This window comes from Silene latifolia, chromosome 1 (genome assembly GCF_048544455.1).
Source record: "Silene latifolia isolate original U9 population chromosome 1, ASM4854445v1, whole genome shotgun sequence".
NCBI lineage: Eukaryota > Viridiplantae > Streptophyta > Magnoliopsida > Caryophyllales > Caryophyllaceae > Silene > Silene latifolia.
The window spans coordinates 82262620-82280421 of NC_133526.1; the positions used below are offsets into that span (position 1 = coordinate 82262620).

A 17802-nucleotide genomic window follows, 5' to 3' on the forward strand; every position below is an offset into this window, starting at 1 on the left:
TAATCCAAGAGAGTTTAGAGGCAAAGTACCGTGAAAAAACGAAAAAAAGAAAAAAAAGGGTGCAACACGAGGCCTTCCCAGCAGGTCACCCATCCTAGTACTACTCTCGCCTAAGCACTCTTAATCATGCGGAGTTCGATGGGATCCGGTGCATTAGTTTTGGTATGATCGCACCCATACACTTTTCTCAGAAATTTCATTACATTACCTCATCTCTAGCCTTTTTCAACATAAAACAAGTTTTCAATATCCCGTCACGTCTCCGTGTCTCCGAACGGTCGTATCTTGCTCCCGGAGAGTCCGATTGGGCGATTTTTATCTACGCATTTAACTCATTAAACCAAGAGAATTTAGAGGCAAAGTACCGTGAAAAAAAGAAAAAAAGAAAAAAGGGGTGCAACAAGAGGCCTTCCCATGAGGTCACCCATCCTAGTACTACTCTCGCCCAAGCACTCTTAATCTGCGGAGTTCGATGGGATCCGGTGCATTAGTCTTTGGTATGATCGCACCCATAAACTTTCCTCACAAATTTCATTATAGTACCTCATCTCTAGCCTTTTTTCAACATAAAACAAGTTTTCAATATCCCGTCACGTCTCCGTGTCTCCGAACGGTCGTATCTTGCACCCGGAAACTCCGATCGGGGCGATTTTTATCTTCGCATTTAACTCATTAAACCAAGACAATTTAGAGGCAAAGTACCGTGAAAAAACGAAAAAAAAGGGGTGCAACACGAGGCCTTCCCAGGAGGTCACCCATCCTAGTACTACTCTCGCCCAAGCACTCTTAATCATGGAGTTCGATGGGATCCGGTGCATTAGTTTTGGTATGATCGCACCCATACACTTTCCTCACAAATTTCATTATATTACCTCATCTCTAGCCTTTTTTCAACATAAAACAAGTTTTCAATATCCCGTCACGTCCCCGTGTCTCCGAACGGTCGTAACTTGCTCCTGGAGAGTCCGTTTGGGGCAGATTTTTTTTTCAAACTTATTATCTCGATGAGATCTACGCATTTAACTCATTAAATCAAGAGAATTTGGAGGCAAGTACCGTGAAAAAACGAAAAAAAGAAAAAAAGCGGTGCAACACGAGGCCTTCCGAGGAGGTCATCCATCCTTGTAGTACTCTCGCCCAAGCACGCTTAACTGCGGAGTTCTGATGGGATCCGGTGCATTAGTGCTGGTATGATCGCACCCATACACTTTTCTCAGAAATTTCATTACATTACCTGATCTCTAGCCTTTTTTCAACATAAAACAAGTTTTCAATATCCCGTCACGTCTCCGTGTCTACGAACGGTCGTATCTTGCTCCCGGAGAGTCCGAGTGGGGCGATTTTTATCTACGCATTTAACTCATTAAACCAAGAGAATTTAGAGGCAAAGTACCGTGAAAAAAAGAAAAAAAGAAAAAAAAAGGGTGCAACACGAGGCCTTCCCAGGAGGTCACCCATCCTAGTACTACTCTCGCCCAAGCACTCTTAACTGCGGAGTTCTGATGGGATCCGGTGCATTAGTGCTGGTATGATCGCACCCATACACTTTCCTCACAAATATCATTATATTACCTCATCTCTAGCCTTTTTTCAACATAAAAAAAGTTTTCAATATCCCGTCACGTCCCCGTGTCTCCGAACGGTCGTAACTTGCTCCCGGAGAGTCCGATTGGGGCGGATTTTTTTTTCAAATTTATTATCTCGACGAGATCTACACGTTAAACTCATTAAAACAAGATAATTTGGAGGCAAAGTACCGTAAAAAAACGAAAAAAAAGAAAAAAAAAGATGCAACACGAGGCCTTCCGAGGAGGTCACCCATCCTAGTACTACTCTCGCCCAAGCACGCTTAACTGCGGAGTTCTGATGGGATCCGGTGCATTAGTGCTGGTATGATCGTACCCGTGCACTTTCCTCACAAATTTCATTATATTACCTCATCTGTAGCCTTTTTTCAACATAAAACAAGTTTTCAAAAACTCGTCACGTCTCCGTGTCTCCGAACGGTCGTATCTTGCTCCCGGCGAGTCCGATTGCGGCGATTTTTATCTACGCATTTAACTCATTAATCCAAGAGAGTTTAGAGGCAAAGTACCGTGAAAAAACGAAAAAAAGAAAAAAAAGGGTGCAACACGAGGCCTTCCCAGGAGGTCACCCATCCTAGTACTACTCTCGCCTAAGCACTCTTAACTGCGGAGTTCTGATGGGATCCGGTGCATTAGTGCTGGTATGATCGCACCCATACACTTTCCTCAGAAATTTCATTACATTACCTTATCTCTAGCCTTTTTTCAACATAAAACAAGTTTTCAATATCCCGTCACGTCTCCGTGTCTCCGAACGGTCGTATCTTGCTCCCGGAGAGTCCGATTGGGCGATTTTTATCTACGCATTTATCTCATTAAACCAAGAGAATTTAGAGGCAAAGTACCGTGAAAAAAAAGAAAAAAAAGAAAAAAAGGGGTGCAACAAGAGGCCTTCCCAGGAGGTCACCCATCCTAGTACTACTCTCGCCCAAGCACTCTTAACTGCGGAGTTCTGATGGGATCCGGTGCATTAGTGCTGGTATGATCGCACCCATAAACTTTCCTCACAAATTTCATTATAGTACCTCATCTCTAGCCTTTTTTCAACATAAAACAAGTTTTCTATATCCCGTCACGTCCCCGTGTCTCCGAACGTCGTAACTTGCTCCCGGAGAGTCCGATTAGGCGATTTTTTCAAACTTATTATCTCGACAAGATCTACACGTTTAACTCATTAAACCAAGAGATTTTGGAGGCAAAGTACCGTGAAAAAAATAAAAAAGAAAAAAAAGCAATGCAACACGAGGCCTTCCCAAGAGGTCACCCATCCTAGTACTACTCTCGCCCAAGCACGCTTAATCTGCGAAGTTCGATGGGATCCGGTGCATTAGTGATAGTATGATCGCACCCCTATACTTTCCTCACAAATTTCATTATATTACCTCATCTCTAGCCTTTTTTCAACATAAAACAAGTTTTCAATATCCCGTCACGTCTCCGTGTCTCCGAACGGTCGTATCTTGCTCCCGGAGAGTCCGATTGGGGCGATTTTTATCTACGCATTTAACTCATTAAACCAAGAGAATTTAGAGGCAAAGTACCGTGAAAAAACGAAAAAAAGAAAAAAAAAGGGTGCAACACGAGGCCTTCCCAGGAGGTCATCCATCCTAGTACTACTCTCGCCCAAGCACTCTTAACTGCGGAGTTCTGATGGGATCCGGTGCATTAGTGCTGGTATGATCGCACCCATACACTTTCCTCAGAAATTTCATTACATTACCTCATCTCTTGCCTTTTTTCAACATGAAACAAGTTTTCAATATCCCGTCACGTCTCTGTGTCTCCGAACGGTCGTATCTTGCTCCCGGAGAGTCCGATTGGGGCGATTTTTATCTACGCATTTAACTCATTAAACCAAGAGCATTTGGAGGAAAAGTACCGTGAAAAAACGAAAAAAAAGAAAAAAAGGGTGCAACATGAGGCCTTCCGAGGAGGTGACTCATCCTAGTACTCCTCTCGACCAAGCACGCTTAACTGCGGAGTTCTGATGGGATCCGGTGCATTAGTGCTGGTATGATCGCACCCATACACTTTCCTCACAAATTTCATTATATTACCTCATATCTAGCCTTTTTTCAATATCCCGTCACGTCCCCGTGTCTCCGAACGGTCGTAACTTGCACCCGAAGGGTCCGATTGGGGCGAATTTTTTTTTCAAACTTATTTTCTCGACGAGATCTACGCGTTTAACTCATTAAACCAAAAGAATTTGGAGGCAAAGTACCGTGAAAAAAATGAATAAAAGAAAAAAAAGGGTGCAACACGAGGCCTTCCCAAGAAGGTCACCCATCCTAGTACTACTCTTGCCCAAACACTCTTAACTGCGGAGTTCTGATGGGTTCCGGTGCATTAGTGCTGGTATGATCGCACCCATACACTTTCCTCCCTAATTTCATTATATTACCTCATATCTAGCCTTTTTTCAACATAAAACAAGTTTTCACTATCTTGTCACGTCCCCGTGTCTCCGAACGGTCGTATCTTGCTCCCGGAGAGTCCGATTGGGGCGGATTTGTTTTATCAAATTTATTATCTCGACGAGATCTACGCGTTTAACTCATTAAACCAAGATAATTTGGAGGCAAAGTACCATGAAAAAAAGAAAAAAAAAGAAAAAAAGGGATGCAACACAGGGCCTTCCGAGGTGGTCACCCATCCTAGTACTACTCTCGCCCAAGCACGCTTAACTGCGGAGTTCTGATGGGATCCGGTGCATTAGTGCTGGTATGATCGCACCCATACACTTTTCTCACAAATTTCATTATATTACCTCATCTTTAGCCTTTTTTCAACATAAAACAAGTTTTCAATATCCCGTCACGTCCCCGTGTCTCCGAACGGTCGTAACTTGCTCACGGAGAGTCCGATTGGGGCGGATTTTTTTTTTAAACTTATTATCTCGACCAGATCTACGCATTTAACTCATTAAACCAAGAGAATTACGTGAAAAAAAGAAAAAAAAGAAAAAATGGGTTGCAACACGAGGCCATCTCAAGAAGGTCACCCATCCTAGTACTACTCTCGCCCAAGCACTCTTAACGGCGGAGTTCTGATGAGATCCATTGCATTATTGCTGGTATGATCGCACCCATACACTTTTCTCACAAATTTCATTATATTACCTCATCTCTAGCCTTTTTTCAACATAAAACAAGTTTTCAATATCCCGTCACGTCTCCGTGTCTCCGAACGGTCGTATCTAGCTTCCGCAGAGTCCGATTGGGGCGATTTTTATCTACGCATTTAACTCATTAAACCAAGAGAATTTAGAGGCAAAGTACCGTGAAAAAACGAAAAAAAGAAAAAAAAGGGTGCAACACGAGGCCTTCCCAGGAGGTCACCCATCCTAGTACTACTCTCGCCCAAGCACTCTTAACTGCGGAGTTCTGATGGGATCCGGTGCATTAGTGCTGGTATGATCGCACCCATACACTTTTCTCAGAAATTTCATTACATTACCTCATCTCTAGCCTTTTTTCAACATAAAACAAGTTTTCAATATCCCGTCACGTCTCCGAACGGTCGTATCTAGCTCCCGGAGAGTCCGATTGGGGCGATTTTTATCTACGCATTTAACTCATTAAACCAAGAGAATTTAGAGGCAAAGTACCGTGAAAAAACGAAAAAAAGAAAAAAAAGGGTGCAACACGAGGCCTTCCCAGGAGGTCACCCATCCTAGTACTACTCTCGCCCAAGCACTCTTAACTGCGGAGTTCTGATGGGATCCGGTGCATTAGTGCTGGTATGATCGCACCCATACACTTTCCTCACAAATTTCAATATATTACCTCATATCTAGCCTTTTTTCAACATAAAGCAAGTTTTCAATATCCCGTCACGTCCCCGTGTCTCCGAACGGTCGTAACTTGCACCCGAAGGGTCCGATTGGGGCGGATTTTTTTTTCAAACTTATTTTCTCGACGAGATCTACGCGTTTAACTCATTAAACCAAAAGAATTTGGAGGCAAAGTACCGTGAAAAAAATGAATAAAAGAAAAAAAGGGGTGCAACACGAGGCCTTCCCAAGAAGGTCACCCATCCTAGTACTACTCTTGCCCAAACACTCTTAACTGCGGAGTTCTGATGGGTTCCGGTGCATTAGTGCTGGTATGATCGCACCCATACACTTTCCTCCCAAATTTCATTATATTACCTCATATCTAGCCTTTTTTCAACATAAAAAAAGTTTTCACTATCCTGTCACGTCCCCGTGTCTCCGAACGGTCGTATCTTGCTCCCGGAGAGTCCAATTGGGGCGGATTTGTTTTATCAAATTTATTATCTCGACGAGATCTACGCGTTTAACTCATTAAACCAAGATAATTTGGAGGCAAAGTACCATGAAAAAAAGAAAAAAAAAAGAAAAAAAGGGATGCAACACAGGGCCTTCCGAGGTGGTCACCCATCCTAGTACTACTCTCGCCCAAGCACGCTTAACTGCGGAGTTCTGATGGGATCCGGTGCATTAGTGCTGGTATGATCGCACCCATACACTTTCCTGACAAATTTCATTATATTACCTCATCTTTAGCCTTTTTTCAACATAAAACAAGTTTTCAATATCCCGTCACGTCCCCGTGTCTCCGAACGGTCGTAACTTGCTCACGGAGAGTCCGATTGGGGCGGATTTGTTTTTTAAACTTATTATCTCGACCAGATCTACGCATTTAACTCATTAAACCAAGAGAATTACGTGAAAAAAAGAAAAAAAAAGAAAAAATGGGTTGCAACACGAGGCCATCTCAAGAAGGTCACCCATCCTAGTACTACTCTCGCCCAAGCACTCTTAACGGCGGAGTTCTGATGAGATCCATTGCATTATTGCTGGTATGATCGCACCCATATACTTTTCTCACAAATTTCATTATATTACCTCATCTCTAGCCTTTTTTCAACATAAAACAAGTTTTCAATATCCCGTCACGTCTCCGTGTCTCCGAACGGTCGTATCTAGCTTCCGCAGAGTCCGATTGGGGCGATTTTTATCGACGCATTTAACTCATTAAACCAAGAGAATTTAGAGGCAAAGTACCGTGAAAAAACGAAAAAAAGAAAAAAAAGGGTGCAACACGAGGCCTTCCCAGGAGGTCACCCATCCTAGTACTACTCTCGCCCAAGCACTCTTAACTGCGGAGTTCTGATGGGATCCGGTGCATTAGTGCTGGTATGATCGCACCCATACACTTTTCTCAGAAATTTCATTACATTACCTCATCTCTAGCCTTTTTTCAACATAAAACAAGTTTTCAATATCCCGTCACGTCTCCGTGTCTCCGAACGGTCGTATCTAGCTCCCGGAGAGTCCGATTGGGGCGATTTTTATCTACGCATTTAACTCATTAAACCAAGAGAATTTAGAGGCAAAGTACCGTGAAAAAACGAAAAAAAGAAAAAAAAGGGTGCAACACGAGGCCTTCCCAGGAGGTCACCCATCCTAGTACTACTCTCGCCCAAGCACTCTTAACTGCGGAGTTCTGATGGGATCCGGTGCATTAGTGCTGGTATGATCGCACCCATACACTTTCCTAACAAATTTCATTATATTACCTCATCTCTAGCCTTTTTTCAACATAAAACAAGTTTTCAATATCCCGTCACGTCCCCGTGTCTCCGAACGGTCGTAACTTGCTCCTGGAGAGTCCGTTTGGGGCAGATTTTTTTTCAAACTTATTATCTCGATGAGATCTACGCATTTAACTCATTAAACCAAGAGAATTTGGAGGCAAAGTACCGTGAAAAAACGAAAAAAAGAAAAAAAGCGGTGCAACACGAGGCCTTCCGAGGAGGTCATCCATCCTTGTAGTACTCTCGCCCAAGCACGCTTAATCTGGGAGTTCTGATGGGATCCGGTGCATTAGTTTTGGTATGATCGCACCCATACACTTTTCTCAGAAATTTCATTACATTACCTCATCTCTAGCCTTTTTCAACATAAAACAAGTTTTCAATATCCCGTCACGTCTCCGTGTCTCCGAACGGTCGTATCTTGCTCCCGGAGAGTCCGATTGGGCGATTTTTATCTACGCATTTAACTCATTAAACCAAGAGAATTTAGAGGCAAAGTACCGTGAAAAAAAGAAAAAAAAAAGGGTGCAACACGAGACCTTCCCAGGAGGTCACCCATCCTAGTACTACTCTCGCCCAAGCACTCTTAACTGCGGAGTTCTGATGGGATCCGGTGCATTAGTGCTGGTATGATCGCACCCATACACTTTCCTCACAAATATCATTATATTACCTCATCTCTAGCCTTTTTTCAACATAAAACAAGTTTTCAATATCCCGTCACGTCCCCGTGTCTCCGAACGGTCGTAACTTGCTCCCGGAGAGTCCGATTGGGACGGATTTTTTTTTCAAATTTATTATCTCGACGAGATCTACACGTTTAACTCATTAAAACAAGATAATTTGGAGGCAAAGTACCGTAAAAAAACGAAAAAAAGGAAAAAAAAAGATGCAACACGAGGCCTTCCGAGGAGGTCACCCATCCTAGTACTACTCTCGCCCAAGCACGCTTAACTGCGGAGTTCTGATGGGATCCGGTGCATTAGTGCTGGTATGATCGTACCCCTGCACTTTCCTCACAAATTTCATTATATTACCTCATCTGTAGCCTTTTTTCAACATAAAACAAGTTTTCAATATCCCGTCACGTCTCCGTGTCTCCGAACGGTCGTATCTTGCTCCCGGAGAGTCCGAGTGGGGCGATTTTTATCTACGCATTTAACTCATTAAACCAAGAGAATTTAGAGGCAAAGTACCGTGAAAAAAAGAAAAAAAGAAAAAAAAGGGTGCAACACGAGGCCTTCCCAGGAGGTCACCCATCCTAGTACTACTCTCGCCCAAGCACTCTTAACTGCGGAGTTCTGATGGGATCCGGTGCATTAGTGCTGGTATGATCGCACCCATACACTTTCCTCACAAATATCATTATATTACCTCATCTCTAGCCTTTTTTCAACATAAAACAAGTTTTCAATATCCCGTCACGTCCCCGTGTCTCCGAACGGTCGTAACTTGCTCCCGGAGAGTCCGATTGGGGCGGATTTTTTTTTCAAATTTATTATCTCGACGAGATCTACACGTTTAACTCATTAAAACAAGATAATTTGGAGGCAAAGTACCGTAAAAAAACGAAAAAAAAGAAAAAAAAGGATGCAACACGAGGCCTTCCGAGGAGGTCACCCATCCTAGTACTACTCTCGCCCAAGCACGCTTAACTGCGGAGTTCTGATGGGTTCCGGTGCATTAGTGCTGGTATGATCGCACCCATATACTTTCCTCACAAATTTCATTATATTACCTCATCTCTAGCCTTTTTTAAACATAAAACATGTTTTCAATATCCCGTCACGTCCCCGTGTCTCCGAACGGTCGTAACTTGCTCCCGGAGAGTCCGTTTGGGGCAGATTTTTTTTCAAACATATTATCTCGACGAGATCTACGCGTTTAAATCATTAAACCAAGAGAATTAGGAGGCAAAGTACAGTGAAAAAAAAAAAGAAAAAAAAAGGATGCAACACGAGGCCTTCCGAGGAGGTCACCCATCCTAGTACTACTCTCGCCCAAGCACGCTTAACTGCGGAGTTCTGATGGGATCCGGTGCATTAGTGCTGGTATGATCGCACCCATACACTTTCCTCACAAATTTCATTATAGTACCTCATCTCTAGCCTTTTTTCAACATAAAACAAGTTTTCAATATCCCGTCACGTCTCCGTGTCTCCGAACGGTCGTATCTTGCTCCCGGAGACTCCGATCGGGGCGATTTTTATCTTCGCATTTAACTCATTAAACCAAGAGAATTTAGAGGCAAAGTACCGTGAAAAAAGAAAAAAAAAAAAAAAAAAGGGTGCAACACGAGGCCTTCCCGAGGTCACCCATCCTAGTACTACTCTCGCCCAGCACTCTTAATCATGAGGAGTTCGATGGGATCCGGTGCATTAGTTTTGGTATGATCGCACCCATACACTTTCCTCACAAATTTCATTATATTACCTCATCTCTAGCCTTTTTTCAACATAAAACAAGTTTTCAATATCCCGTCACGTCCCCGTGTCTCCGAACGGTCGTAACTTGCTCCTGGAGAGTCCGTTTGGGGCAGATTTTTTTTTCAAACTTATTATCTCGATGAGATCTACGCATTTAACTCATTAAACCAAGAGAATTTGGAGGCAAAGTACCGTGAAAAAACGAAAAAAAGAAAAAAAGCGGTGCAACACGAGGCCTTCCGAGGAGGTCATCCATCCTTGTAGTACTCTCGCCCAAGCACGCTTAACTGCGGAGTTCTGATGGGATCCGGTGCATTAGTGCTGGTATGATCGCACCCATACACTTTTCTCAGAAATTTCATTACATTACCTCATCTCTAGCCTTTTTTCAACATAAAACAAGTTTTCAATATCCCGTCACGTCTCCGTGTCTACGAACGGTCGTATCTTGCTCCCGGAGAGTCCGAGTGGGGCGATTTTTATCTACGCATTTAACTCATTAAACCAAGAGAATTTAGAGGCAAAGTACCGTGAAAAAAAGAAAAAAAGAAAAAAAAGGGTGCAACACGAGGCCTTCCCAGGAGGTCACCCATCCTAGTACTACTCTCGCCCAAGCACTCTTAATGAGTTCGATGGGATCCGGTGCATTAGTGCTGGTATGATCGCACCCATACACTTTCCTCACAAATATCATTATATTACCTCATCTCTAGCCTTTTTTCAACATAAAACAAGTTTTCAATATCCCGTCACGTCCCCGTGTCTCCGAACGGTCGTAACTTGCTCCCGGAGAGTCCGATTGGGGCGGATTTTTTTTCAAATTTATTATCTCGACGAGATCTACACGTTTAACTCATTAAAACAAGATAATTTGGAGGCAAAGTACCGTAAAAAACGAAAAAAAAAAAAAAAAGATGCAACACGAGGCCTTCCGAGGAGGTCGACCATCCTAGTACTACTCTCGCCCAAGCACGCTTAATCTGCGGAGTTCGATGGGATCCGGTGCATTAGTGCTGGTATGATCGCACCCATACACTTTCCTCACAAATATCATTATATTACCTCATCTCTAGCCTTTTTCAACATAAAACAAGTTTTCAATATCCCGTCACGTCCCCGTGTCTCCGAACGGTCGTAACTTGCTCCCGGAGAGTCCGATTGGGGCGGATTTTTTTTTCAAATTTATTATCTCGACGAGATCTACACGTTTAACTCATTAAAACAAGATAATTTGGAGGCAAAGTACCGTAAAAAAACGAAAAAAAAGAAAAAAAAGGATGCAACACGAGGCCTTCCGAGGAGGTCACCCATCCTAGTACTACTCTCGCCCAAGCACGCTTAACTGCGGAGTTCTGATGGGATCCGGTGCATTAGTGCTGGTATGATCGCACCCATATACTTTCCTTACAAATTTCATTATATTACCTCATCTCTAGCCTTTTTTAAACATAAAACATGTTTTCAATATCCCGTCACGTCCCCGTGTCTCCGAACGGTCGTAACTTGCTCCCGGAGAGTCCGTTTGGGGCAGATTTTTTTTCAAACTTATTATCTCGACGAGATCTACGCGTTTAAATCATTAAACCAAGAGAATTTGGAGGCAAAGTACAGTGAAAAAAAGAAAAAAAAGAAAAAAAAAGGATGCAACACGAGGCTTTTCGAGGAGGTCACCCATCCTAGTACTACTCTCGCCCAAGCACGCTTAACTGCGGAGTTCTGATGGGATCCGGTGCATTAGTGCTGGTATGATCGCACCCATACACTTTCCTCACAAATTTCATTATAGTACCTCATCTCTAGCCTTTTTTCAACATAAAACAAGTTTTCAATATCCCGTCATGTCTCCGTGTCTCCGAACGGTCGTATCTTGCTCCCGGAGACTCCGATCGGGGCGATTTTTATCTTCGCATTTAACTCATTAAACCAAGATAATTTAGAGGCAAAGTACCGTGAAAAAACGAAAAAAAAGGGGTGCAACACGAGGCCTTCCCAGGAGGTCACCCATCCTAGTACTACTCTCGCCCAAGCACTCTTAACTGCGGAGTTCTGATGGGATCCGGTTCATTAGTGCTGGTATGATCGCACCCATAAACTTTCCTCAAAAATTTCATTATATTACGTCATCTCTAGCCTTTTTTCAACATAAAACAAGTTTTCAATATCCCGTCACGTCCCCGTGTCTCCGAACGGTCGTAACTTGCTCCCGGAGAGTCCGATTGGGGCGGATTTTTTTTTCAAATTTATTATCTCGACGAGATCTACGCGTTTAAATCATTAAACCAAGAGAATTTGGAGGCAAAGTACCGTAAAAAACGAAAAAAAGAAAAAAAGGGGTGCAACACGAGGCCTTCCGAGGAGGTCATCCATCCTAGTAGTACTCTCGCCCAAGCACGCTTAACTGCGGAGTTCTGATGGGATCCGGTGCATTAGTGCTGGTATGATCGCACCCATACACTTTTCTCAGAAATTTCATTACATTACCTCATCTCTAGCCTTTTTTCAACATAAAACAAGTTTTCAATATCCCGTCACAGCTCGGTGTCTCCGAACGGTCGTATCTTGCTCCCGGAGAGTCCGAGTGGGGCGATTTTTATCTACGCATTTAAATCATTAAACCAAGAGAATTTAGAGGCAAAGTACCGTGAAAAAACGAAAAAAAGAAAAAAAAGGGTGCAACACGAGGCCTTCCCAGGAGGTCACCCATCCTAGTACTACTCTCGCCCAAGCACTCTTAACTGCGGAGTTCTGATGGGATCCGGTGCATTAGTGCTGGTATGATCCCACCCATACACTTTCTTCACAAATATCATTATACTACCTCATCTCTAGCCTTTTTTCAACATAAAATAAGTTTTCAATATCCCGTCACGTCTCCGTGTCTCCGAACGGTCGTATCTTGCTCCCGGAGAGTCCGTTTGGGGCAGATTTTTTTTCAAACTTATTATCTCGACGAGATCTACGCGTTTAACTCATTAAACCAAGAGAATTTTGAGGCAAAGTACCGTGAAAAAATGAAAAAAAGAAAAAAAGCGGTGCAACACGAGGCCTTCCGAGGAGGTCATCCATCCTAGTAGTACTCTCGCCCAAGCACGCTTAATCATGGAGTTCGATGGGATCCGGTGCATTAGTTTTGGTATGATCGCACCCATACACTTTTCTCAGAAATTTCATTACATTACCTCATCTCTAGCCTTTTTTCAACATAAAACAAGTTTTCAATATCCCGTCACAGCTCGGTGTCTCCGAACGGTCGTATCTTGCTCCCGGAGAGTCCGAGTTGGGCGATTTTTATCTACGCATTTAAATCATTAAACCAAGAGAATTTAGAGGCAAAGTACCGTGAAAAAACGAAAAAAAAGGGTGCAACACGAGGCCTTCCGAGGAGGTCATCCATCCTAGTAGTACTCTCGCCTAAGCACGCTTAATCATGCGAGTTCGATGGGATCCGGTGCATTAGTGCTTTGGTATGATCGCACCCATACACTTTTCTCACAAATTTCATTATATTACCTCATCTCTAGCCTTTTTTCAACATAAAACAAGTTTTCAATATCCCGTCACGTCCCCGTGTCTCGAACGGTCGTAACTTGCTCCTGAGAGTCCGATTGGGCGAGTTTTTTCAAACTTATTATCTCGACGAGATCTACGCGTTTAACTCATTAAACCAAGATAATTTGGCGGCAAAGTACCGTGAAAAAAAAAAAAAAAAAAAAAAGGGGTGCAACACGAGGCCTTCCCAAGAGGTCACCCATCCTAGTACTACTTTCGCCCAAGCACGCTTAATCGCGGAGTTCGATGAGATCCGGTGCATTTGTCTTTGGTATGATCGCACCCCTGCACTTTCCTCACAAATTTCATTATATTACCTCATCTGTAGCCTTTTTTCAACATAAAACAAGTTTTCAAAAACTCAACACTTCTCCGTGTCTCCGAACGGTCGTATCTTGCTCCCGGCGAGTCCGATTGGGGCGATTTTTATCTACGCATTTAACACATTAATACAATAGAATTTAGAGGCAAAGTACCGTGAAAAAACGAAAAAAAGAAAAAAAGGGTGCAACACGAGGCCTTCCCAGGAGGTCACCCATCCTAGTACTACTCTCGCCTAAGCACTCTTAATCTGAGTTCGATGGGATCCGGTGCATTAGTGCTGGTATGATCGCACCCATACACTTTCCTCACAAATTTCATTATAGTACCTCATCTCTAGCCTTTTTTCAACATAAAACAAGTTTTCAATATCCCGTCACGTCTCCGTGTCTCCGAACGATCGTATCTTGCTCCCGGAGACTCTGATCGGGGCGATTTTTATCTTCGCATTTAACTCATTAAACCAAGAGAATTTAGAGGCAAAGTACCGTGAAAAAACGAAAAAAAATAAAAAAGCGGTGCAACACGAGGCCTTCCGAGGAGGTCATCCATCCTTATAGTACTCTCGCCCAAGCACGCTTAACTGCGGAGTTCTGATGGGATCCGGTGCATTAGTGCTGGTATGATCGCACCCATACACTTTTCTCAGAAATTTCATTACATTACCTCATCTCTAGCCTTTTTTCAACATAAAACAAGTTTTCAATATCCCGTCACGTCTCCGTGTCTCCGAACGGTCGTATCTTGCTCCCGGAGAGTCCGAGTGGGGCGATTTTTATCTACGCATTTAAATCATTAAACCAAGAGAATTTAGAGGCAAATTACCGTGAAAAAACGAAAAAAAGAAAAAAAAAAGGGTGCAACACGAGGCCTTCCCAGGAAGTCACCCATCCTAGTACTACTCTCGCCCAAGCACTCTTAACTGCGGAGTTCTGATGGGATCCGGTGCATTAGTGCTGGTATGATCCCACCCATACACTTTATTCACAAATATGATTATTTTACCTCATCTCTAGCCTTTTTTCAACATAAAACAAGTTTTCAATATCCCGTCACGTCCCCGTGTCTCCGAACGGTCGTAACTTGCTTCCGGAGAGTCCGATTGGGGCGGATTTTTTTTTTCAAATTTATTATCTCGACGAGATCTACACGTTTAACTCATTAAAACAAGATAATTTGGAGGCAAAGTACCGTGAAAAAAAGAAAAAAAAGAAAAAAAAGGATGCAACACGAGGCCTTCCGAGGAGGTCACCCATCCTAGTACTACTCTCGCCCAAGCACGCTTAATCATGAGTTCGATGGGATCCGGTGCATTAGTGCTGGTATGATCGCACCCATATACTTTCCTCATAAATTTCATTATATTACCTCATCTCTAGCCTTTTTTCAACATAAAACAAGTTTTCAATATCCCGTCACGTCCCCGTGTCTCCGAACGTCCGAACTTGCTTCCGAGAGTCCGTTTGGGGGGCGATTTTTTTTCAAACTTATTATCTCGACGAGATCTACGCGTTTAACTCATTAAACCAAGAGAATTTGGAGGCAAAGTATAGTGAAAAAAAAGAAAAAAAAGAAAAAAAAGGATGCAACACGAGGCCTTCGGAGGAGGTCACCCATCCTAGTACTACTCTCGCCCAAGCACGCTTAATTGCAGAGTTCTGATGGGATCCGGTGCATTAGTGCTGGTATGATCGCACCCATATACTTTCCTCACAAATTTCATTATATTACCTCATTTCTAGCCTTTTTTCAACATAAAACAAGTTTTCAATATCCCGTCACGTCCCCGTGTCTCCGAACGGTCGTAGCTTGCTTCCGGAGAGTCCGTTTGGGGCAGATTTTTTTTCAAACTTAATATCTCGACGAGATCTACGCGTTTAACTCATAAACCAAGAGAATTTGGAAGCAAAGTACCGTGAAAAAACTAAAAAAATAAAAAAAGCGGTGCAACACGAGGCCTTCCGAGGAGGTCATCCATCCTTATAGTACTCTCGCCCAAGCACGCTTAACTGCGGAGTTCTGATGGGATCCGGTGCATTAGTGCTGGTATGATCGCACCCATACACTTTTCTCAGAAATTTCATTACATTACCTCATCTCTAGCCTTTTTTCAACATAAAACAAGTTTTCAATATCCCGTCACGTCTCCGTGTCTCCGAACGGTCGTATCTTGCTCCCGGAGACTCCGATCGGGGCGATTTTTATCTTCGCATTTAACTCATTAAACCAAGAGAATTTAGAGGCAAAGTACCGTGAAAAAACGAAAAAAAAGGGTTGAACACGAGGCCTTCCCAGGAGGTCACCCATCCTAGTACTACTCTCGCCCAAGCACTCTTAACTGCGGAGTTCTGATGGGATCCGGTTCATTAGTGCTGGTATGATCGCACCCATAAACTATCCTCACAAATTTAATTATATTACCTCATCTGTAGCCTTTTTTCAACATAAAACAAGTTTTCAATATCCCGTCACGTCCCCGTGTCTCCGAACGGTCGTAACTTGCTCCCGGAGAGTCCGTTTGGGGCAGATTTTTTTTCAAACTTATTATCTCGATGAGATTTACGCGTTTAACTCATTAAACCATGAGAATTTGGAGGCAAAGTAACGTGAAAAAACGAAAAAAAGAAAAAAAGCGGTGCAACACGAGGCCTTCCGAGGAGGTCATCCATCCTAGTAGTACTCTCGTCCAAGCACGCTTAACTGCGGTGTTCTTATGGGATCCGGTGCATTAGTGCTGGTATGATCGCACCCATACACTTATCTCAGAAATTTCATTACATTACCTCATCTCTAGCCTTTTTTCAACATTAAACAAGTTTTCAATATCCCGTCACGTCTCCGTGTCTCCGAACGGTCGTATCTTGCTCCCGGAGAGTCCGATTGGGGCGATTTTTATCTACGCATTTAACTCATTAAACCAAGAGAATTTAGAGGCAAAGTATCATGAAAAAACGAAAAAAAGAAAAAAAAGGGTGCAACACGAGGCCTTCCCAGGAGGTCACCCATCCTAGTACTACTCTCGCCCAAGCACTCTTAATCATGGGAGTTCGATGGGATCCGGTGCATTAGTGCTGGTATGATTGCACCCATACACTTTCCTCACAAATATCATTATATTACCTCATCTCTAGCCTTTTTTCAACATAAAACAAGTTTTCAATATCCCGTCACGTCCCCGTGTCTCCGAACGGTCGTAACTTGCTCCCGGAGAGTCCGATTGGGGCGGATTTTTTTTTCAAATTTATTATCTCGACGAGATCTACACGTTTAACTCATTTAAATAAGATAATTTGGAGGCAAATTACCGTGAAAAAAAGAAAAAAAAGAAAAAAAAAGGATGCAACACGAGGCCTTCCGAGGAGGTCACCCATCCTAGTACTACTCTCGCCCAAGCACGCTTAACTGCGGAGTTCTGATGGGATCCGGTGCATTAGTGCTGGTATGATCGCACCCATAAACTTTCCTCACAAATTTCATTATATTACCTCATCTCTTGCCTTTTTTCAACATAAAACAAGTTTTCAATATCCCGTCACGTCCCCGTGTCTCCGAACGGTCGTAACTTGCTCCCGGAGAGTCCGTTTGACGAAGATTTTTTTTCAAACTTATTATCTCGACGAGATCTACGCGTTTAACTCATTAAACCAAGAGAATTTGGAGGTAAAGTACAGTGAAAAAAAGAAAAAAAAAAAAAAGGATGCAACACGAGGCCTTCCGAGGAGGTCACCCATCCTAGTACTACTCTCGCCCAAGCACGCTTAATCATGCGGAGTTCGATGGGATCCGGTGCATTAGTGCTGGTATGATCGCACCCATACACTTTCCTCACAAATTTCATTATAGTAACTCATCTCTAGCCTTTTTTCAACATAAAACAAGTTTTCAATATCCCGTCACGTCTCCGTGTCTCCGAACGGTCGTATCTTGCTCCCGAGACTCCGATCGGGCGATTTTTATCTTCGCATTTAACTCATTAAACCAAGAGAATTTAGAGGCAAAGTACCGTGAAAAAACGAAAAAAAGGGGTGCAACACGAGGCCTTCCCAAGAGGTCACCCATCCTAGTACTACTCTCGCCCAAGCACTCTTAATCATGAGTTCGATGGGATCCGGTTCATTAGTGCTTTGTATGATCGCACCCATAAACTTTCCTCACAAATTTCATTATATTACCTCATCTCTAGCCTTTTTTCAACATAAAACAAGTTTTCAATATCCCGTCACGCCCCGTGTCTCCGAACGTCGTAACTTGCTCCCCGAGAGTCCGTTTGGGGCGATTTTTTCAAACTTATTATCTCGATGAGATCTACGCATTTATCTCATTAAACCAAGAGAATTTGGAGGCAAAGTACCGTG

General features: G+C 43.1%; 37 non-coding genes and 14 pseudogenes across 37 annotated transcripts; all 51 read right to left on the bottom strand.

Moving 5' to 3' along the window:
* Positions 1-56: 56 nt before the first annotated feature.
* On the bottom strand, positions 57-176 carry LOC141623810 (5S ribosomal RNA; annotated as a pseudogene).
* A 215-nt stretch (positions 177-391) lies between these two features.
* LOC141623785 (5S ribosomal RNA) lies at positions 392-511 on the bottom strand (annotated as a pseudogene).
* A 211-nt stretch (positions 512-722) lies between these two features.
* Positions 723-840, bottom strand: LOC141623544 (5S ribosomal RNA). The gene has a single exon (XR_012533440.1). It is a non-coding gene; the product is annotated as a 5S ribosomal RNA (ribosomal RNA).
* Positions 841-1083: 243 nt separating this feature from the next.
* On the bottom strand, positions 1084-1202 carry LOC141623226 (5S ribosomal RNA). Its single transcript, XR_012533263.1, has one exon. It is a non-coding gene; the product is annotated as a 5S ribosomal RNA (ribosomal RNA).
* A 219-nt stretch (positions 1203-1421) lies between these two features.
* Positions 1422-1540, bottom strand: LOC141618286 (5S ribosomal RNA). The gene has a single exon (XR_012531354.1). It is a non-coding gene; the product is annotated as a 5S ribosomal RNA (ribosomal RNA).
* Positions 1541-1785: 245 nt separating this feature from the next.
* On the bottom strand, positions 1786-1904 carry LOC141621928 (5S ribosomal RNA). Its single transcript, XR_012532790.1, has one exon. It is a non-coding gene; the product is annotated as a 5S ribosomal RNA (ribosomal RNA).
* Positions 1905-2122: 218 nt separating this feature from the next.
* Positions 2123-2241, bottom strand: LOC141624571 (5S ribosomal RNA). Its single transcript, XR_012534381.1, has one exon. It is a non-coding gene; the product is annotated as a 5S ribosomal RNA (ribosomal RNA).
* Positions 2242-2460: 219 nt separating this feature from the next.
* On the bottom strand, positions 2461-2579 carry LOC141617898 (5S ribosomal RNA). Its single transcript, XR_012531237.1, has one exon. It is a non-coding gene; the product is annotated as a 5S ribosomal RNA (ribosomal RNA).
* Positions 2580-2817: 238 nt separating this feature from the next.
* On the bottom strand, positions 2818-2936 carry LOC141623779 (5S ribosomal RNA; annotated as a pseudogene).
* A 219-nt stretch (positions 2937-3155) lies between these two features.
* Positions 3156-3274, bottom strand: LOC141623689 (5S ribosomal RNA). Its single transcript, XR_012533520.1, has one exon. It is a non-coding gene; the product is annotated as a 5S ribosomal RNA (ribosomal RNA).
* Positions 3275-3492: 218 nt separating this feature from the next.
* LOC141623421 (5S ribosomal RNA) lies at positions 3493-3611 on the bottom strand. The gene has a single exon (XR_012533363.1). It is a non-coding gene; the product is annotated as a 5S ribosomal RNA (ribosomal RNA).
* A 227-nt stretch (positions 3612-3838) lies between these two features.
* On the bottom strand, positions 3839-3958 carry LOC141623129 (5S ribosomal RNA). The gene has a single exon (XR_012533211.1). It is a non-coding gene; the product is annotated as a 5S ribosomal RNA (ribosomal RNA).
* Positions 3959-4205: 247 nt separating this feature from the next.
* Positions 4206-4324, bottom strand: LOC141618884 (5S ribosomal RNA). The gene has a single exon (XR_012531521.1). It is a non-coding gene; the product is annotated as a 5S ribosomal RNA (ribosomal RNA).
* A 232-nt stretch (positions 4325-4556) lies between these two features.
* LOC141623699 (5S ribosomal RNA) lies at positions 4557-4676 on the bottom strand (annotated as a pseudogene).
* Positions 4677-4894: 218 nt separating this feature from the next.
* Positions 4895-5013, bottom strand: LOC141618806 (5S ribosomal RNA). The gene has a single exon (XR_012531503.1). It is a non-coding gene; the product is annotated as a 5S ribosomal RNA (ribosomal RNA).
* Positions 5014-5223: 210 nt separating this feature from the next.
* On the bottom strand, positions 5224-5342 carry LOC141619343 (5S ribosomal RNA). The gene has a single exon (XR_012531668.1). It is a non-coding gene; the product is annotated as a 5S ribosomal RNA (ribosomal RNA).
* Positions 5343-5587: 245 nt separating this feature from the next.
* Positions 5588-5707, bottom strand: LOC141623085 (5S ribosomal RNA). Its single transcript, XR_012533195.1, has one exon. It is a non-coding gene; the product is annotated as a 5S ribosomal RNA (ribosomal RNA).
* A 248-nt stretch (positions 5708-5955) lies between these two features.
* On the bottom strand, positions 5956-6074 carry LOC141618933 (5S ribosomal RNA). The gene has a single exon (XR_012531534.1). It is a non-coding gene; the product is annotated as a 5S ribosomal RNA (ribosomal RNA).
* Positions 6075-6307: 233 nt separating this feature from the next.
* On the bottom strand, positions 6308-6427 carry LOC141623706 (5S ribosomal RNA; annotated as a pseudogene).
* A 218-nt stretch (positions 6428-6645) lies between these two features.
* Positions 6646-6764, bottom strand: LOC141619904 (5S ribosomal RNA). The gene has a single exon (XR_012531835.1). It is a non-coding gene; the product is annotated as a 5S ribosomal RNA (ribosomal RNA).
* A 218-nt stretch (positions 6765-6982) lies between these two features.
* Positions 6983-7101, bottom strand: LOC141620367 (5S ribosomal RNA). The gene has a single exon (XR_012531947.1). It is a non-coding gene; the product is annotated as a 5S ribosomal RNA (ribosomal RNA).
* Positions 7102-7344: 243 nt separating this feature from the next.
* Positions 7345-7463, bottom strand: LOC141623862 (5S ribosomal RNA; annotated as a pseudogene).
* A 210-nt stretch (positions 7464-7673) lies between these two features.
* LOC141617496 (5S ribosomal RNA) lies at positions 7674-7792 on the bottom strand. Its single transcript, XR_012531121.1, has one exon. It is a non-coding gene; the product is annotated as a 5S ribosomal RNA (ribosomal RNA).
* A 245-nt stretch (positions 7793-8037) lies between these two features.
* LOC141622016 (5S ribosomal RNA) lies at positions 8038-8156 on the bottom strand. The gene has a single exon (XR_012532835.1). It is a non-coding gene; the product is annotated as a 5S ribosomal RNA (ribosomal RNA).
* Positions 8157-8374: 218 nt separating this feature from the next.
* Positions 8375-8493, bottom strand: LOC141620879 (5S ribosomal RNA). The gene has a single exon (XR_012532057.1). It is a non-coding gene; the product is annotated as a 5S ribosomal RNA (ribosomal RNA).
* Positions 8494-8738: 245 nt separating this feature from the next.
* Positions 8739-8857, bottom strand: LOC141619319 (5S ribosomal RNA). Its single transcript, XR_012531662.1, has one exon. It is a non-coding gene; the product is annotated as a 5S ribosomal RNA (ribosomal RNA).
* Positions 8858-9097: 240 nt separating this feature from the next.
* LOC141617737 (5S ribosomal RNA) lies at positions 9098-9216 on the bottom strand. Its single transcript, XR_012531196.1, has one exon. It is a non-coding gene; the product is annotated as a 5S ribosomal RNA (ribosomal RNA).
* A 219-nt stretch (positions 9217-9435) lies between these two features.
* LOC141623901 (5S ribosomal RNA) lies at positions 9436-9552 on the bottom strand (annotated as a pseudogene).
* Positions 9553-9796: 244 nt separating this feature from the next.
* On the bottom strand, positions 9797-9915 carry LOC141623232 (5S ribosomal RNA). The gene has a single exon (XR_012533264.1). It is a non-coding gene; the product is annotated as a 5S ribosomal RNA (ribosomal RNA).
* Positions 9916-10133: 218 nt separating this feature from the next.
* Positions 10134-10247, bottom strand: LOC141623674 (5S ribosomal RNA; annotated as a pseudogene).
* Positions 10248-10488: 241 nt separating this feature from the next.
* Positions 10489-10607, bottom strand: LOC141623592 (5S ribosomal RNA). The gene has a single exon (XR_012533464.1). It is a non-coding gene; the product is annotated as a 5S ribosomal RNA (ribosomal RNA).
* A 244-nt stretch (positions 10608-10851) lies between these two features.
* LOC141617789 (5S ribosomal RNA) lies at positions 10852-10970 on the bottom strand. The gene has a single exon (XR_012531211.1). It is a non-coding gene; the product is annotated as a 5S ribosomal RNA (ribosomal RNA).
* Positions 10971-11215: 245 nt separating this feature from the next.
* On the bottom strand, positions 11216-11334 carry LOC141620016 (5S ribosomal RNA). The gene has a single exon (XR_012531863.1). It is a non-coding gene; the product is annotated as a 5S ribosomal RNA (ribosomal RNA).
* A 211-nt stretch (positions 11335-11545) lies between these two features.
* LOC141623950 (5S ribosomal RNA) lies at positions 11546-11664 on the bottom strand. The gene has a single exon (XR_012533744.1). It is a non-coding gene; the product is annotated as a 5S ribosomal RNA (ribosomal RNA).
* A 243-nt stretch (positions 11665-11907) lies between these two features.
* LOC141620345 (5S ribosomal RNA) lies at positions 11908-12026 on the bottom strand. The gene has a single exon (XR_012531941.1). It is a non-coding gene; the product is annotated as a 5S ribosomal RNA (ribosomal RNA).
* Positions 12027-12244: 218 nt separating this feature from the next.
* On the bottom strand, positions 12245-12363 carry LOC141623920 (5S ribosomal RNA). The gene has a single exon (XR_012533731.1). It is a non-coding gene; the product is annotated as a 5S ribosomal RNA (ribosomal RNA).
* A 243-nt stretch (positions 12364-12606) lies between these two features.
* On the bottom strand, positions 12607-12724 carry LOC141623877 (5S ribosomal RNA; annotated as a pseudogene).
* Positions 12725-12934: 210 nt separating this feature from the next.
* Positions 12935-13055, bottom strand: LOC141623907 (5S ribosomal RNA; annotated as a pseudogene).
* A 237-nt stretch (positions 13056-13292) lies between these two features.
* On the bottom strand, positions 13293-13411 carry LOC141623816 (5S ribosomal RNA; annotated as a pseudogene).
* A 217-nt stretch (positions 13412-13628) lies between these two features.
* Positions 13629-13744, bottom strand: LOC141623651 (5S ribosomal RNA; annotated as a pseudogene).
* Positions 13745-13962: 218 nt separating this feature from the next.
* Positions 13963-14081, bottom strand: LOC141623369 (5S ribosomal RNA). Its single transcript, XR_012533331.1, has one exon. It is a non-coding gene; the product is annotated as a 5S ribosomal RNA (ribosomal RNA).
* Positions 14082-14301: 220 nt separating this feature from the next.
* On the bottom strand, positions 14302-14420 carry LOC141618314 (5S ribosomal RNA). The gene has a single exon (XR_012531360.1). It is a non-coding gene; the product is annotated as a 5S ribosomal RNA (ribosomal RNA).
* A 246-nt stretch (positions 14421-14666) lies between these two features.
* On the bottom strand, positions 14667-14783 carry LOC141623746 (5S ribosomal RNA; annotated as a pseudogene).
* Positions 14784-15027: 244 nt separating this feature from the next.
* On the bottom strand, positions 15028-15146 carry LOC141623056 (5S ribosomal RNA). Its single transcript, XR_012533183.1, has one exon. It is a non-coding gene; the product is annotated as a 5S ribosomal RNA (ribosomal RNA).
* A 242-nt stretch (positions 15147-15388) lies between these two features.
* LOC141623372 (5S ribosomal RNA) lies at positions 15389-15507 on the bottom strand. The gene has a single exon (XR_012533333.1). It is a non-coding gene; the product is annotated as a 5S ribosomal RNA (ribosomal RNA).
* Positions 15508-15717: 210 nt separating this feature from the next.
* Positions 15718-15836, bottom strand: LOC141623149 (5S ribosomal RNA). Its single transcript, XR_012533216.1, has one exon. It is a non-coding gene; the product is annotated as a 5S ribosomal RNA (ribosomal RNA).
* A 243-nt stretch (positions 15837-16079) lies between these two features.
* Positions 16080-16198, bottom strand: LOC141623482 (5S ribosomal RNA). Its single transcript, XR_012533411.1, has one exon. It is a non-coding gene; the product is annotated as a 5S ribosomal RNA (ribosomal RNA).
* A 218-nt stretch (positions 16199-16416) lies between these two features.
* On the bottom strand, positions 16417-16535 carry LOC141623384 (5S ribosomal RNA). The gene has a single exon (XR_012533345.1). It is a non-coding gene; the product is annotated as a 5S ribosomal RNA (ribosomal RNA).
* A 246-nt stretch (positions 16536-16781) lies between these two features.
* On the bottom strand, positions 16782-16900 carry LOC141617842 (5S ribosomal RNA). Its single transcript, XR_012531224.1, has one exon. It is a non-coding gene; the product is annotated as a 5S ribosomal RNA (ribosomal RNA).
* A 241-nt stretch (positions 16901-17141) lies between these two features.
* On the bottom strand, positions 17142-17261 carry LOC141623495 (5S ribosomal RNA). The gene has a single exon (XR_012533418.1). It is a non-coding gene; the product is annotated as a 5S ribosomal RNA (ribosomal RNA).
* A 208-nt stretch (positions 17262-17469) lies between these two features.
* On the bottom strand, positions 17470-17587 carry LOC141623852 (5S ribosomal RNA; annotated as a pseudogene).
* Between the last annotated feature and the right edge of the window lie 215 nt (positions 17588-17802).